This window comes from Carettochelys insculpta, chromosome 3 (assembly GCF_033958435.1).
Source record: "Carettochelys insculpta isolate YL-2023 chromosome 3, ASM3395843v1, whole genome shotgun sequence".
NCBI lineage: Eukaryota > Metazoa > Chordata > Testudines > Carettochelyidae > Carettochelys > Carettochelys insculpta.
This window is the reverse complement of record NC_134139.1, coordinates 185,657,188-185,668,011: the sequence shown is the minus strand read 5'-3', so window position 1 is coordinate 185,668,011 and position 10,824 is coordinate 185,657,188. Positions and strand designations below refer to the sequence as shown.

The 10,824-nt window shown below is 41.5% G+C and overlaps 1 non-coding gene across 1 annotated transcript; it reads left to right on the top strand.

Moving 5' to 3' along the window:
* Positions 1-7,076: 7,076 nt before the first annotated feature.
* On the top strand, positions 7,077-7,148 carry TRNAG-UCC (transfer RNA glycine (anticodon UCC)). The gene has a single exon. It is a non-coding gene; the product is annotated as a tRNA-Gly (tRNA).
* Positions 7,149-10,824: the final 3,676 nt, after the last annotated feature.

The following is a 10,824-nucleotide window of genomic DNA, read 5'->3' as shown; positions in this document are numbered from 1 at the left end:
GACAGTATCACCAGGAAAGAGATGGAGGGAAAAATAATACCACAACTCTCAATCAAAACCAATAAGAGAACATAGACAGGATGGGATAAGAAATGGAGAACTGGGGAAACTGGACCAGGGCATGAACACGGATTTCTGGTTAGGGCAACATCTTCTATCAATCTACACCGCAAAGAAAGGGGAGAGTCTCTCATGATAAATGTAAAATACTGACATGCAGATTGAGAAAGAATCAATTACGTTCTCTCTCTCTTCTTCCAGGCAGCACATTGGTGAGACAGGAGATAAGAATGCACTTTGATCAATGATATGTCAACATCTCACACTAGTGCTGTAACACTGAGAGTAGTTTACAGTTCAATTAATCATTTCTAGCACCACATACCATTGATCAGAACAGTTGCCATCCCCATTGATAGTAATACTGCTGTTAAATGGGCATTTTTGCTTTAGAGCTGGCAGGGATATTTTCTCCTCTGTGCAGTTTGAGTTCTGCTGATTCCCCAGGCCCTTCATTTGAATTTGATTGTGCTTAGGATGATATCTGAACTACTACTTTATGTAAGTGGGTTCTTAAATTGTTCAGCACCAAAAAGAAGCTTCAGTAGTACTGAAGAAAAATCTATGAACTCTCTTTCGATTGTTACAGGCTGAAGTGAAGATTGATGTTCTTCTTTCCTATCAATGGTCTTGCCTTTTATTCTTTTTGGACAAGCCTGACATGTAAAGATAGTCTTGAGAATATTAACAGGGAAGAAAATCCGTAATATTGGATAACTACAATCTATTTTAACAGCACTGCTGTCACCAGAGAAGCATCAGATTTACACTGATGCTTATGGGGACATCAAACGTTTAGCCAATAAAGGCCACATCTGAACTTATTTTCACTGTCCATTCTGAAATGTTGAGTCTCAAAACAGTTTCATGCAACGTCTCCACTGTATCAGAGAAATACGGTAGTGACATCAGTTGGGATATCAACTTAGCTGTGGAAGACAAGAAAGGTGTGAAAGCTTAGGAAGAGATGCCCATATGGCAGAGTGAAACCAAAGGTCTGGAAGTGGTATTGCGGACAGGTAAGTGAGAGGATCAGTGTTTTTAATTATGACATGCATTTCCCCGACCCCCAGAACTGAGCCCTTCACCATAAAAGATTACTAGTGTTTCCATTTTATTCATGATTTGAATGGAATAACTAATCTCCACATATGGAACAATCCTTTAATCATTAAAGTCAGTTGCAAAGTGCCTGTAGTTCAATGGCAGCTAAGATCAACCTCTGTCACAGCATAAATCTCTGATTTACAGCACATTTTGTTCAAATAGCAAGACATTTCTCTTGCACTATAAATACTGTGCTAGGATACAAGAGTGCTATTTGTTATAAATATGTGCTGTCAACAAAGGCATCTCCTCAACAAAAAGGAACAGTGACAACTGCTAAATCTTTCCTGGGACATGTGGTCAACCTGTCTTTTTGCTGTGGAAAAATAATAGATGGGCAGAGAGCCGCACACTCGTAGAAAACAGCATGTTTGAGGAGTCCAAGGACAAATGAAATACTTGTTTCATCTAGAGGTTACCTCTATGGATTTTGTTAAATTAATTTACCTAAGCAAGTTTGGCACCATGATCAATAACTTACAGACTGTGGATCCTTCTGAAAAAGGGGGTCTCGGCCTCTTGCAGCAGGAATCTTACATTTCAGTGCAGTGCTTTGGGAGCCACAATACATTTTTCCTGCAACTTCACCTGTTATGCATAGCCAGCTTTCATAGTACTTCTGTGATAATTTGGCTGATAAGGAGAAACTGACACTTTCTTCCTTCTTTGTTTCTGTCTTCACTGTTGAAGGCCCTTTTTGAACCGAGAACATAAATGTATTTTAAACACTACTCTGTGCTCCAAATCATCAGCTGTGTATTTAAGTCAAGTAAGTAGTTTTATTCCCTTGATTGGAGCTACACGTTGACCTACCTTGTTTGACACCCTCAGGACCTGACCCAGCCTGAATGAGGGAATTTGCCAGAGGAGGGGATATTCCCTGCTTCCCCCCTTTCTCCCCCCGCATGACTTCCCAGACCAAGGGGCTACCTGACCTGCAGCTGGCCCCTGCTGCCCTGATGTCACTTATCCTGACCCTGCAGAAGCCCTAGTCAGGGAGCCAGCTCCAGACATAGGCGCCCTGCCAGTTCCAACTCTGTCTGGGAAGCCAGCACAGGGAGGTGGGGAGCCAGCTCCAGCCACAGGTGGGGAGCTGGCTCGGGGAGCCCGCAGAAGCTCCTGGCCTCCCTTGCACAGGTCTGCCAGCCCCCTTGTCCCTGGGCTCCCACCCACCCTCCTTATGGCAGCCTCCTCACTGGGGCTCTCTGATTCAGTAACATTCGTGGTCCTGCTGGATAACGGTTGCTGCTGGATGAGAGAATTCCAGTTGTGAGAAGTGCTGTACTCACATGTTTGAAGTTCATCATGTGCGTTCCTTACGGAAATGGAATTAGTTTAAGTCATTATTCTCCAAAACCCAAAGCTAACTCAGCAAGGGGCTTTGTATTGATGTCACTGGACTTTGAATCAAGCTCTGTTTAACAGGTTGGAACTTACCACCAAGGTGTCTCCTGCTGGGTACTCTGGGAGTTAGCTCTTTTGTAGCCTTAGAGTCCCCTCTGCAGGCCAATGTCTTCCCCGATGTTACCTGTCCATTCTGTCCCTCCCAGACCACAGTGTCCTTCCCTCAGGGTACTTGCCCCACAGCAAAACACACACTTTGAGGTCCTCCCATCCTGGGGAATCCTGTTACTTCTAAGCTGCCACTTGCTACATTGACCTTTTGTCATTTATCACCTTCACATCATTATTGTATAGGAAGAGTTGGACCTGCTGTCTTCTCCTGCCCCGGCTGCTTCTCTGCAGCCCTAGTGTGTCCCGGGCCTCTATTGCTAGGCCTCAGTCCTTGGATCTATTCAGGCCTGAACTTCCCCTACCTCACCCTACCTTCCCCCAGCACCACTTTGTCCATGGCACCTTCCCTAACAGGCAGCTAGGTCCCCCTCCCTCCAACACTGTGTCAAGAGTGAGCTCGTCCTGACTAGCCGCTTTTTTATACAGCCCTACCAGGCTCTGACTGGCTGCCTCAGGCCCTCCACAGACTGGATCCCAGCCTCATCCCTGTACGAGGACTGTTTTAACCCCTTATGTGCCAATGCAGCTCCCTGCCCATCACACCCTGTATTCAGATAGGTCAGGAGTTCAAACACTGCAAGGAGTAAGAAGAGCAGATTTGAATGGCAGGACTCAAAGACAGGGCATAAAAAATCCTGCAACAACTTTGTTATTACAGGAGGATTCCAACCTGTTATAAACTACAATTTTTCTGCCTGAGTTGAATTGTTCACAGGTACTTGCTAATTTGCCTCTCACATGTTGATAAGACAAAAAGATAATGGCAGAGTACAGAACCCTTGCTGTGGCTGATGATTTCAAATAAAACAAAATGACACAAGCTATTTCTTCTGCTATTTGGGAAATCTTGAGGACCTCGTTTAACTGTCTTTGCCGAGCTGCTGTCAGACCACCCTATTGATTTTCACATTAAAGCACAATACAGACAATGGGACAAATCCTGAATTGATGGGACCTGACTCCAAATTAGACTGTGGGGCATCCCTTTTACTCTGAGAAGTGTAAAAATGGAGTTTCAAACTAAGTCAGAGAAACTCGGAGAAATCTAAGCAATGTCTTATTTGTCAAGTGAGAAAGTGATAAAATCCTATGAAATTTTGATTGATATTACATTAGTTAGCAGTTCTGCTGAAATCTTTTTTTTCTCTTATAAAACTTTTTATGCTGTGACATTGAATTTTATTATTTGAATAGTTCCACAGGGCAGTATCTTACTCTGTATTTAGGCTACTAAAAGGAAAAATCAATATGTTGATTATAAAGCTTAGGACAATATTTTAGGACTTGAGATCATTTGCACTGTATATTTTAATAAAGAAATCTGCATGCATTACCACTGAATTTATCAAACCATTTTAGAAACTTGAAAATCAGAGCTCTCAAAACTATGGGGCTCACACCCTTTGTGGCATGGCTCCCAGGGATTTGTTTCGAGAAAACAGTCACCCTAATAATACAGTTTTTGCCATACTACACTATGTCCCTTCATCAACAGAAGGTGGAGAAAGCTAGTAGGGACCAAACTGTTCTATATTTGATTTTAACAAATAGGGAGAAACTGGTAGAGAATTTGAAACTGGCAAGCAGCTTGGGTGAAAGTGGTCATGATTCTAAGGAGTGGCAGGAAGGAGAACAGAAAAATAAAGACAATGCATTTCAGCAAGGCAGATTTTAGTAAACTCAGAGCAGGTAGGTAAGATCCCATGGAAAGCAAAAATGTAAGGAAAAATAGTGGAAGACAGCTGGCAATTTTTCAAAAGGACATTATTAAGGGTGCAAACTATTCCTCTTTGTAGGAAAGATAGGAAGAGTGGCAAGAAACCAGAATGACTTAACAAGGAGATCTTTAATGATCTAAAAATCAAAAAGGAATTGTATAAAAAGTGGAAACAGGGTCAAAATACAAAGGATGAATAAAAACACATAACACAGGACTGTAGGGGCAAAATTAGAAAGGCAAAAGCACAAAACAAGCTCAATCTAGCTAGAGATATACAGAGAAACAAGAAAACTTTCTCCAAGTATATTAGAAGCAAGACAAACAAGGACAAGATAGGCCCATTGCTTGATGTTGAGGGTGAAACAATAAGACATAACAAGAAATAACAGTTGGGGTTCAGCAGGGATCAGTTTTGGGGTCAATATCTTAATCAATCATTTAGATAATGGCATAGAGACTACTCTTATCAAGTTTGCACATGATACCAAGCTGGGTGGAGTTGCAAGTGCTTTGGAGGATAGGGTCAGAATTCAAAATGTTCTGGACAAACTGGAGAGATGGTCTGAGGAAAATAGATTGAAGTTCATCATCATCATCAACAACAACAACCATGGGCTGAGCAACTGTTGGTGTCTGATGCCTGTCTCACTATTTTTCTCCTTTTTTCCCTGACCATTATTGAGTGGCTTAGTTTCTGTAGGCTAGTTCTGCACCAATATACTATATCATCTACCCATTCTCTGTGGGGTCTGCCTCTTGTGTTCAAACCACCCATTATGCCAAATACCAAGGTCTTGATTTTTCATTCGTCGTTCAGGTTGAGGTTCAATAAGGACAAATATGAAGTGCTGCATTTAGGGAGAAACAATCAGTTTCAGAAATACAAAATGGGAAGCAACTTCCTAGGAAGAAGTACTTCATAAAGGGATCTAGGGGTCATAGTGGACCACAAGCTAAATATGAACGAACAGTATCAAAACAAAAAGCAGTCAAGTAGCACTTTAAAGACTAGCAAATGGTTTATTAGGTGAGCTTTCGTGGGACAGACCCACTTCTTCAGACCATAGTCAGACCAGAACAGACTCAATATTTAAGGCACAGAGAACCAAAAACAGTAAGCAAGGAGGACAAATCAGAAAAAGATAATCAAGGTGAGCAAATCAGAGAGTGGAGGGGTGGGGGGGAAGGTCAAGAATTAGATTGAGCCTGCATACTTGGCTCAGCCTAATTCTTGACCTTCCCCCCCACCCTCTGATTTGCTCACCTTGATTATCTTTTTCTGATTTGTCCTCCTTGCTTACTGTTTTTGGTTCTGTGTGCCTTAAATACTGAGTCTGTTCTGGTCTGGCTATGGTCTGAAGAAGTGAGTCTGTCCCATGAAAGCTCACCTAATAAACCATTTTGCTAGTCTTTAAAGTGCTACTTGACTGCTTTTTTTCAGAGTAGCTATAGTACCTGGCTTCAATGATCATGCAAAGAGTTTTTTGTTTACATATGTTTACAAGCTGTTATACCTTCACTAATCAGCCATGAGACATCTAATCTCCACTGATCTTGTTAGGCGTTTCTTACTCTTTGGGGTCAGCTTCAGGCCATCTCTCAACAGCAGATTTCACATCCTGATGTTCAGACTTCATGAATGCTTAACTGGCTCTGTTTGAACCCTTGCTTTGAACATGCAAACATTGCCCTTCTTGACTTGTGTGATGCAGGTGGGCTCAGAACAAGATATAATATAAGATCTACTTAAAATAGTGTTTTCAAAACTAAACTGCCATGAATATAACTAGAATATAGGGTGTGAAATTGCTGTAGGACCATGCTTGATGTGATGTACTATAGGTGGCATATTTGTCACATTCAGCTTTGACAGGGTAGCCCTTATAATTATATGGCTGATAAATAAAAAGTGTTTGGAAAGCAAGTATGTACCTTCAGATAATTAAGTTCTTAATACCTCCCATATGCAGTAAAAGTGAAATCCAACTCTGTTCAGATAGCCTGCACAAGGGTGTTGCAGAACTTAAGATTCCATTATCACCTCAGCATGGCGCTAAGAGTGGTATAGGCCTTTTTCTAGCATGGGGATGAATTTCACCCTGACATAGTAGGCTGCTGCCTGCAGAATCATGACTGGTGAAGCATGAAAACATTGACCTTTAATTTAATTGTTTTTAAACTTTTCAGGCCTGCAAGCCAAATGCTGAGCAATGGTGCAGTGTCAACATAAGAAGGGAGTAAATCATTTTGGTAGTCTTTAAATTGCTACATGACTGCTGTTTTGTTTTTTTAGAATGCAGACTAATGTTTACCTCTCTGGTACTATAAGAGGGGAAAGTACATTATGGTACTAGTATACCCAAATGTCAATTTTGTGCCCCAAAATTGACAAATAAACTTATGCACAGGCCAAAGCACATGTGCAGAAATGGGGATTTAATTGTAAAACTGGAGGGCTTTGAAACTGGTTGTTATTATGTAGAAAACACTTATCATAACGATGGTACAATACATTGGGAAGGCCAGGGACCTGGAGACTTTGAGGATCCCAGCTTTGACTCTAGATATTCTTCAGTGATAATAATCACTTTAACTAGGGCTAACCATGACTGTTAGAGTTTACACTTGGTTTTCCTTATTGAAGGGCCAATCAAAGTATAGGTGAGCTACAGGAGTATTGGTGGTGTAGTGGTGAGCATAGCTGCCTTCCAAGCAGTTGATCTGGGTTCAATTCCCAGCCAATGCAGTGGAACTGCAGGAGAGTATTTCTGCTGATTTTAATGGTAGTTGGATCACACCCTCATACAAAGGCTCTCTGAAATGCTGGTTCTAGTTCATCTCAAGCCACTAGGCTAAAGGTCCAACTACACCAATTTACACCCTTTGCCAATTCCTATTCCTCCTATACCTTCCTTTTCCAGTGTCTAGCTGATTAGTTTCTGAGTTTTCTTCCAGATTATCAGTCACTGACAATATTTTTTTTAAATTAAATGTTTTTCTTTGAATGTGCTGAACAGGAAAATTCAACATTCCATAGCTCCAGTCAAGCCTCACTGCTTTGTTACAGATGCCTGAATGATTGTAAATCCTAGCATGAAAAATGTATAACTATTTCTAAATTCGAAAGCTCACCTGTGTGCCAATTGGGAATCAAAGCCATGCCATCTCTCACTATTTCATTGTGCCATAGACAAAACTGTTTTTGCTTGAGAAACAGCTTTGATTACATCAGTCACAAGTTTGTTATTTATTTCAATATAAATTTATCCTGATTACTTGAAAAAGACCCAAAATGAAACAAGGCAGACGGATTACAGGTGGAAATTCAAGCTGTTTCAATCACTGACCTATGGAGCACTCTAAATGAATTTGAATTTAGAAAGAAGCTCATACTTTTATGAAATCTTCTTGTGTACAGGTGCTTTATTTATATAACAGAAATAGGTATTTTAATTCTGCAAGTCAATTTATACATTTCATAAGAAATGTGTAGCAATTCAGAAGACTTCTAAATAACAAAGTAAAGTGGAATTTAATTTTAAAAACTCTTAATTCTTAATCCAAGACATTTAGGTGATTATTCCAATGTAAATAACATAATTTCATAAAAGGCTGATCCTGGTATTTTGGGGTGAGTAATATAGGTAATGACATTATGTAGCAAAGGAGACAGTAATTTATAATTGAAAAGAGAAGTACGCTGGAAAATATGTTGTAGGAAATAATCCTGTTCTGATATAGTAGGGAGGAGGGACTAAAAGGTGACTTTAAAGTCTAGTTTCTAGGACTCTGTGATGGAAGAAAATATTTTAACTGGTCCTTTGTTTTAGAGCTAGTGGGTTTGTAGATAGTGTACTAGTGTTCCAGTAACACTAATTCCATTCTAATTTCAGTCCAAGATTCTAAATAAAACTATGGCACCTTATGAAGAGCCCAAATCAGGGGCTTCATTAAGGTCCTGATGCAAAGCCTTACTGAAATCAATGGGAGTCCTTCCACTGACATAGCTGGCCATTAGATCAGGTCCCAGGGTCATCAGTTGGACACCATCATTTATTTTGAGGAAAAATGATTGATAAAGTGGATGTTCTTTCAAGCCTCTAATTAATTCACATGCTGTGTTGAAACTTACATTAAAAATATTAACTCAGCATGAATATAAGAACCTAAGAACAGTCATACTGGGTCAGACCAAAGGTCCATCTAGCCCTCTACGTATCCCCATCTAGCCCTCTAACTGTCTTCTGACAGAGGCAATAGATACTATTCCTGCCCACCCTCGCTAATAGCCATTGACAGACCTATACTTAGGGTGAGCCATTTTGGGCCAGACAGCCCTGCATTTCAGGTGCCAGAAAGATGTCACAACTAATTTTTAAAAAGGAAATAATTGCTCAGGGAAGCTGGGAGGAGAACCAGTGGCTGCTGCCCACTTCCCAGCTCCCCAAGTCTTGGAGAAGCAAGGAAGAGCACCAGCAGCTGCTGCCTCCTCCCCATTTCCCTCGAGTGTGGGGAGCCCGGAGCCCTCCTGCATCTGCCACCAGGTTCCTGGCTCCCCTCACTTCAGTGGAACCAGGAGGACCTGCCCCTCCCTACCCCTCCCTACCCCATATCTTCCTGTTCCGTACTTGGGATAGGGAGATGTGGTCACCCTACCTATACTCAATGAATTTATCTAACTTTTTAAATGCTGTTATAGTCTTGGACTTCTCAACACCTTCTGACAAGGAGATCCACAAGTTAACTGTGTGTTATGTGAAGAATTACTTATTTTTGTTTGTTTTGAATCTGCTACTGTTTATCTCATTTGGTGATCCCTAATTCTTTTGTTATGGGAAAGAATAAATAACTCTTCCTTATTGACTTTCCCCACACCAGTCATGATTTTACAGAGCTCTGTGTAGCCAGACAAAAGTCTCCCCCTTACAAGCCAGCTTGCTCGCTGCCCCCCCCACCCCTCATGAGGTGCCTCAGAGCACACAGGGCACTGAACAGCAGTTAAACAGCACAGTCTTTGATGTCTCTCACTGAGGCCCAGATGTGCTGGCTCATCGTGACCCTGAGAAGCAGAAAACACAGATAGAGGGCTAGCAGGCTAACTGTCAACAAGAGGGCGGGGGGTCCTCAGGAAATCACCCCAGCTGGCATTGATGGATTTGATGCCCACACAGCCATACCAGAAGAGGAAAGCTCCGCCCCTGCAAAAGAATGTCCTGTACTCCCAAATTGCTTATCTCCTGTCTTACAAGTGCAAATTAAGTAAGAATTGCCCTTGTAAAAACTGGCGTCACAAAAGACAGACCAGTACGATCTGGCACCATAGATAAGAAAGAGAATACGTGACCGAAGGGGTATAAAGATGGGCCCAGCAGCACTCTGACTCTGAGTGCATTCCCACCAACTACCTGCTGGTCGGGTCAGGTGATTGCCTCCCGAGGTCCGCAACTGGGGATGCCCACCCTCATATTCGTCTTTCCGCGGAATTGAGTGACCGATCCTGCTTGGCTATGCAGGTATCGAGAGACGCAAGGAGGGTAAGATACACCCACATTAAGGTCTCCTTTTTGGTGTACACAGATAAAGAATTAGAGCTCTGTAACTAGATGTTGCTATATTAAGATATCATTGTGTTAGATAGTAACAGATATCTCTGTATTGGATTGTAACGTAACCTGTTAACACCAGTGCTCTGCTAACATATAAAAGTAGACAATAGCCTTTTGTAACCTCATGCTTATAACTGTAGCTTAAATAAACTTGTAACTAGTTAAGATCTAAGCCTTACTGCTGTTGCTCTCTGTCACTACAACACAGCCGGCACAATAAAAAGAACTTTAACCGTTTGGCTACCACAGCCTGGCCATTTGTAAGAGCACTAGGAGCTCCCTGCTCCAGCAGTAAAAAAACTGGGTTGTTTAGGACCCAGGAGAATACCTCACTGCACATTACCCGGCCACTGGCTAACACTCTGTCATATCCTCCCTCAGTCATCTTTTTCCAAGCTGAAAAGTTACATTCTTATTAATATCTCCTCAAATGCAGTTGTTCCATACCTCTAATTTCTTGTTGCCCTTTTCTGAACTTTTTCCAATGCCAAGAACATCTTTTTTTTAGATGAAGCAACTATATCTGCACACAATATTCAGGATGTATGATGCACATTGAATGGATGCTTTCAGAGAACTACCCACAATGACTACAAGATCTCTCTCTTGCATGGTAACAGCCACTTTAGGCCCCAACATTTTATATGTATACTTGGGATTATGTTTTCTGAAATGCATTACTTTGCATTTATCAACGTTAAAATTCATCTTTCATTGTGTTGCCCAGTCAGCTAGCTTTGTGAGATTCTTTTGAAGCTCTTCACAGTCTGCTTTGGACTCAACTATATTGAGCAATTCAGTATCATCTCCAAATTT